The sequence below is a fragment of the Cannabis sativa genome, chromosome 7, assembly GCF_029168945.1.
Source record: "Cannabis sativa cultivar Pink pepper isolate KNU-18-1 chromosome 7, ASM2916894v1, whole genome shotgun sequence".
Taxonomy (NCBI): domain Eukaryota; kingdom Viridiplantae; phylum Streptophyta; class Magnoliopsida; order Rosales; family Cannabaceae; genus Cannabis; species Cannabis sativa.
The window spans coordinates 13,885,785-13,892,620 of NC_083607.1; positions in this window are offsets into that span (position 1 = coordinate 13,885,785).

Sequence of the window (6,836 nt, forward strand, 5' to 3'; positions counted from 1 at the left end):
ATATTTTGGCCAAAAATCAAAATGTAAGTCGATGATTCTCGACAACTCTAATACCATGATCCTTGCTATCTCATGTTAGTTTATTGCATATGCAAACATTCAATATTTATTGTCGACAAAAATTTCAATAAATGATAATTTCCTCCCATATTGACATAACTTATAGAGATCTCTTTAAATTACATATTTTTCAAATATGTTTATCATTTATAGGTACCTATAACGAATCACTTCAGGGATTCAATTATGATGAAATGTGTTATGTCTAACTTCTCTTGGGAGTCTTTTCGAGTACCGTTTTCATCACGGTTATCATTTTAATACGTTATAACATTAAGGTATCTCCATGAGTACCTCTAGATTTAACAACTTCAGGGCAAATCAAATGAACATTTATTAATAATTTCTACATTGTTCATTTACGCTTCAGGCGTTTTCAACTCATTCTATCTCAATTTTGAATAATATTGATTTGCAGTTGGTATATATCATTTTGAACTATATTGTTCTTATATACTTTGTGCAAGGATCATTTTTCAAAAATTATCATCGATCCCAACTGCTTCTCTCCCCCTGATCGAGAGATTTTTTAAAAACTGTGATATCTAATAATATTAATACACCTGTAGGGATTTCAATATATCACAATGAATCTATATTTGTTTAAACTCATATATACTATATGACATTGAACTTTAGGTTCAATAAACTTTAGTTTCAAGTTCAATCTTTATGAACTTAATTCATTTCTAAGAATGAGTCATACGTGTATACTTAGAAATACATAAATTTACACATTTTGTAAATGCATGATTATATAATCTTATCACATCGATAAGAAACTATGCAATAAAAATCTAACAATAGCTCAAGATTGTTAAGGAAATATAATTTAAATATTTTCTATGTGCAAATATATGCACATTCTTCTTTTGAGCCTTATAAATTAACAATGAGAAGAATCTTCTGGTTCTTCAACAAAATTTAGTCAAATTCTTTGACAATTTATTGCATATGATTGATCATGTCAAAATAATTCAATTCATGAACTTCAGGTTCACTATAATTTGTATTTCAATGAAACTTTCACAAGGTAATGTAAAATCACTACAACATATAAGTAATCATAAAAAGTTTCATTTTTATATACACGAATAATATAATTATATTATTCTCCAAAACATATACACTCTTCAGGAGTCACTATTATGTTTATCAAATTTTATATTTCTTCAGGAATCACTATCATCAATTCAATGATGTGTATAATTTAAAAGATACATGACAACTTCATCATGTTATTGTAATGGTCAAATATATATAACCATAATATATCATTCATTTTTTCTGGTATCTTTTTAACAAGTCGTCTAATTTATTAATAGACTATTCATCAGTCTAATTATCATGACTTGATATATTATATATTTAAATGTACAACCAGTACATATAATAAGTTATTTCTTATCACTTTTATAACTAGATAAAAGTTATACATCTAGGTACATACAAATATATTTTACTACTCCAAGTATCAATTGTATGTAAGACTTCTTCAGGAAGCTTTTCAAATAATCATTTTGTGATTCTTTATCACTTTGATTATATTGGATCACTAACAAATGTTAGTAAGTTATATATTCACTTTTGGGAATATGCAAACTGAATTATATAGTAACTATATATATACATATCTTGTACTAACAATAGTTTGAAACTATTGATTTCAAGAAATAATAAAATATGTATATATTAATTTGTTTTTGGCATTGCCAATATATGTGAAATTTATATTCTTTGAAATAGAATTTCATGTCTATTCATTCTCTTTAGGGAATGATATTTAAATATTCTAAATGTACAATAAATTTGTACAATTCACATTCTATTCAATAATCAAGTATACTTTTATCTTGATTATAAGTATGTCCGTACTACAGGTACGCGACCACTATTATTCAATTCCACACATGATATATAAATTTCATGCACTTTGATTGTGTGTGGTATCTCATCTTTTGGTTGTTTCCACTTTTTTCTGGAAATATTTGAGTAGTAAATAATGCCATTGATTATTTAAAATCATTACATTCACTTCGGGGAATGACGTTGAACAAGTAGAACATTATTATAAATTTCTTAAAAATTTATTACTTGTTCATCCATAAAAATATAAGAAATTATTCAACAATTTCTTTTACGATATTTCAAAGAATATATGAATGCAATTTTTGCATAGTCTCCAAGATGTATGCAAAATTTAATCTTTAATATATGTCAGATTCAATAATTTCCAACATTGCAAGTAATAACAATGTATAATAACATGACTAATACGAGGAATCTTTAAAAGTAATTGACTTCAATTTGTATCATTCTCTGCAGGGAATGATGAACAATAAATACATGCCTCATGTATTTAAATAACATTAGTCATGCTCATTGTTATTCTTATACTTTGATGTTTCAATGCAATTTTCTTAACATTCTTTTTGGATATTCAAAACCCACTATAAAATTGCATCAATAATAATCATTTTTAATGATTCATTAGTTGTATTCACATAAATACAATCATTTTTTTTTTACAAATATAAAACATTTACTTCACGAAATGTTTGACAAAATCTATATCGATATTAGATTACTTTTCATTGTCCTCAAAGAATACAAGAACATATATATAAATATGTATTCATCTCTTTCATTATATATCCATCAACTATATAATGAATATTACGTTTGCATAATCTTCAGGATATATGCAAGATTTTATTGAGGACGCATAATCATCAGGATATATGCAATATTTTATCGAGGATGCATAATCTTCAGGATATATACAATTTTTTATCGATGATGCATAATCTTCAGGATATATGCAATATTTTATCGATGATGCATAATCTTTAGGATATATGCAATATTTTATCGATAATACATAATCTTTTGGATATATGTATAATTTATATAGATTTTCTCTATCATATCATAGGCACACATATATTGTAAATATTATGAATGATAAGAACATTATATATATATATGAAATCAATAATAAATATATAAAAACATATACATACATATATAATATATAGATATATAGATAAAAATAAAATAAAAAAAAAAGATCATTGAAATTGTTTCAGTCAGATGAGTATATTTATATATATTTAGTGTATCGTGACTTTGAAACAATTCAAGAACTTTAACAAAATACTTACATTGGATCTTAGGCAGAGACTCATGCTTGAAGCTTGGGCAGAGACTCATGCTTGAAGCTTGGGCAGAGACTCGTGCTGATAACGTGTTATAAAATAATATAAAGTAGATGAGAAGAAAGAAGAAGAAGATGAAGAGAGAAAGAGAAAGTGAATGAGAATTTCTGAGTTGTTTATTCCAATGGGGTGAACCCCTATTTATACAAATACAAGAGTGAGATATTAAGAAACTAAGAAAAAGGAAAACTAAGGAAAAGAGGAATGTTGATTACAATTCATGGTAATAAATAAAAGATTTGGACATCTACATAATTATTAATATTTATAACAATCTTAAAATTGTTATCATTATTGTATCTTTCTTATAGTCATTACTATATTTAAAATTGTTGTCATTATTGTATATCCACTTGTACATATCCAATTAAACGTAATCTACAAACATGTGCATCCAAATAAAATTTTCACCCTTCAATAATTCTTATTCATGTAGTTTTTCTTTCTCAAAATTAAAATAATATATTTTTAAGAAGCTATAATAATTTTATAAATTTACACACTAGACTGTGTAGACCTGCAAAATTTTTTCACTAAAAACTAGGTTTTAATAAATAAATACAAATAATATAAAACTATAACAAGATAACAAAATTATTACATTTCCATTTTCGTTAGTGTTAGTTGCTCAGTTAGTTATTATCGTTATGTTGGGGGATACATTTGCTATGTTTATTGTCATTTAGTTTAGGTAGTTAATTTTTTTTTTTTCAGCTAAGGTCTTTTATTTAACCTTCGTGTATATATAGCTAGCTTAGAATTGTATTTCATTTATTCAGTTCTTCAATAACAGATTCTCATTTCTTCACTCTTAATTTTTTTCATTTCGCAATATGGTATCAAAGCAGGAAAGAGATGCTTTCCCCTGATCGATCCTGATTCTTTCTTCCTCCTTTGCTTTCATTCACCGTGTTTCTTCCTCTGGTGAAAGAATATAGCCTTTCTTTTCTCTCGAACACTCTATTTTAATGTTCTGTTCCAATCTCTAACTTTCTTTTCTCCCACCATGTTGAGTGATGAACAAACCTTGTCTCAAGTAGGAATAGGAGTAACTACACCTTCCACTGCCTAAATTTTGTTCGTCTAAGGAAATCAGAGTCTCCAAATGATGACTATTAAGAGTCATCTTGAAGATCCCACAAATCCCTACTATCTCCGTAACGTTCCCGTTTTAAGCCTCCATTGGGCTCTTACACCCACGAAATGAATGGCTCTTGTACACAGGTACGCTACTCTAGCTGCTTCATGGAATGATGACTAACCCTACAAACAAACACGAGTGTTGGAGCATGCTTTTTCCTCACTCACACGCTTCCTGGGAAAACTTCCCAAGTAGTAACCCATCCTAAAATTGCTCCAGGTCAAGCACGCTTAACTGCGGAGTTCTTTCGTGATGGGCTACCAAAAATCAAGATGCACCTTGTTGATATAGGTGGTACCAATCAATCCATTTAAGCCCTCATCAACTATGTCGTCCCATACCTACTGTAACGCCCTAACTAATAGGCACGTTACCCGAGATATTTAAGAAACCCTAATCCCCTAAACGGGATTACTAATAAAATTAGCGCGAAAATTAAACTTTAAATACAAACGGAATGAAAATAAACTTGTAATAATTTTAACTTTACAAACCAAAAGTTACATGCTTCAGGATCCCAAAAATATTTTACAAAATACTATTACAAGTCTGATTCCACTAGCCGACCTAAGCGGCAAAACAGAATTACAAAATTCATCTCTGGTAGACCCCAACCCACCTGGTCTAGTGTGGCCCGAACATGTACATGCACCGTCGAGCTCTCATACTCATGGCTGATCAAAAACAGATTTACCCTTTCCTGCACAGTAGAGCACCCGTGAGCCAAGCCTAGCAAGACAGCATAAAATATCAATAAACATGTTTATTACACTATATAATCATTAATTCCATTCTCATATGCCTGTATGACACAGACCTGCATGTTATGCTCACATGCCTATTTATGTTTATGTAACATAAACCTACGTGTTGCGCTCACACGTCTAAATACAATAAGGTCTTAGAACGGTTCATCTCGGTTCTAGCTACTGAGTCTAACCCGGTTATGCCTTGAACACATAACCCTGAATCTCAATATACTCATATATTTAACATGGCACAACATCTACACAACATATATCGCTAGGGTAATAACCCTAGGCTATTAAACCGCTCATGTTAGGGTACTAACCCTAATCTCGGTTACTAATTACTCACATATTTCATTTCCAATATAAGCACCACCACGCATAACTCTACGTGCTAACTACTGTCTTACCTGATGTCCCACCATAATAGAGATTCCAAATCCCCGGGTGCCCCTGACCAAGTACCGGTAATCCTAGTCACATATTTTGGGATTTACACAAATATGGTTTACCTCTGATTCCACATTTATAAAGTATATACATGGCATTCAAAATACAGATAATCACATAGAGCTCGGAACGAGCTTTCCAACGATATATAGAACTCCCAAAACGAAGTTCGAATCACAAAGTTATGAACTTTTAAAGTTAACACTTGAATCTGCCCAGAAACACGAGGGCGGGCCTCGACATGCAAAAGTCGTGTCGCGGAACCTAGGACCGATTCCCAAGTCTCAAAAGGAGGCGGTCCGCGACATGCAAAAGCCATGTCGTGGCACCTGGGTTCCAAACCCAGAAAACCAGCAAGATCAACACGAATTTCAGTCCCCAAATTCAATCAATTTCAACCTAAACTTAACCAAAACTCTATAATTACATAGAAGAGTTACCAATAAATATTAGAGAGTTAAAATACAGATTTCATGCATCAAATCCATCAATAAAACTCTCAAAAACTCAGATTAAATAACACAAAGATTGAGCTCCAACAAAGAGCAAAATTCCACATAATCCTTTCTTAAATTCTTACATAATCAAGCCAAGAATTCATGCTTCAAACAACTAATTTTTAGAGCTCAATAATAGAATAAAAACACAAGTAAAATCCTTAAATTCTGTCCAAACCTAACCCAAAACAAACTCAAAAGATTCAAGCACAAAGCTTGCTCAAAACAACAAGAACAACCTAACAAACATCAACATGCATCTCAAGTTCATACTCACAACCCATATCACATTTTCATGCTCTTTCAACAATTAAATTCAGCAATATTAACAAAGATTAAAGTTGTAAAAGCTACCTCAAATTCATTCCAAAGGCAAGCTCAAAATTTCTCAATTACAAAGCTTCAATCCAAGCCAAATCCAAGCAATTTTTAAAGTTTGAAATGGGTTAGAGAAAGAAAGAGAGGGTTCGGGTACGAGGGAGGAAGAAACCAGAAAAATCAACCCCTTTCTTGCCAAAATTCCATTTTACTAAGAAATCAATAATAAATGCCAAAAGACAAAAATGCCCCTAGGGCCAAAATAAAGCATACACATCAACAAGGGTAAAAATGTCATTTCCAACATAAATATTCTCAAATAAATTCATATTATTATTATTCAAGTATAATTAAAATGTCAATTATTAATCATAAAATTGTATTTCGGCCCCGAACCCGATTC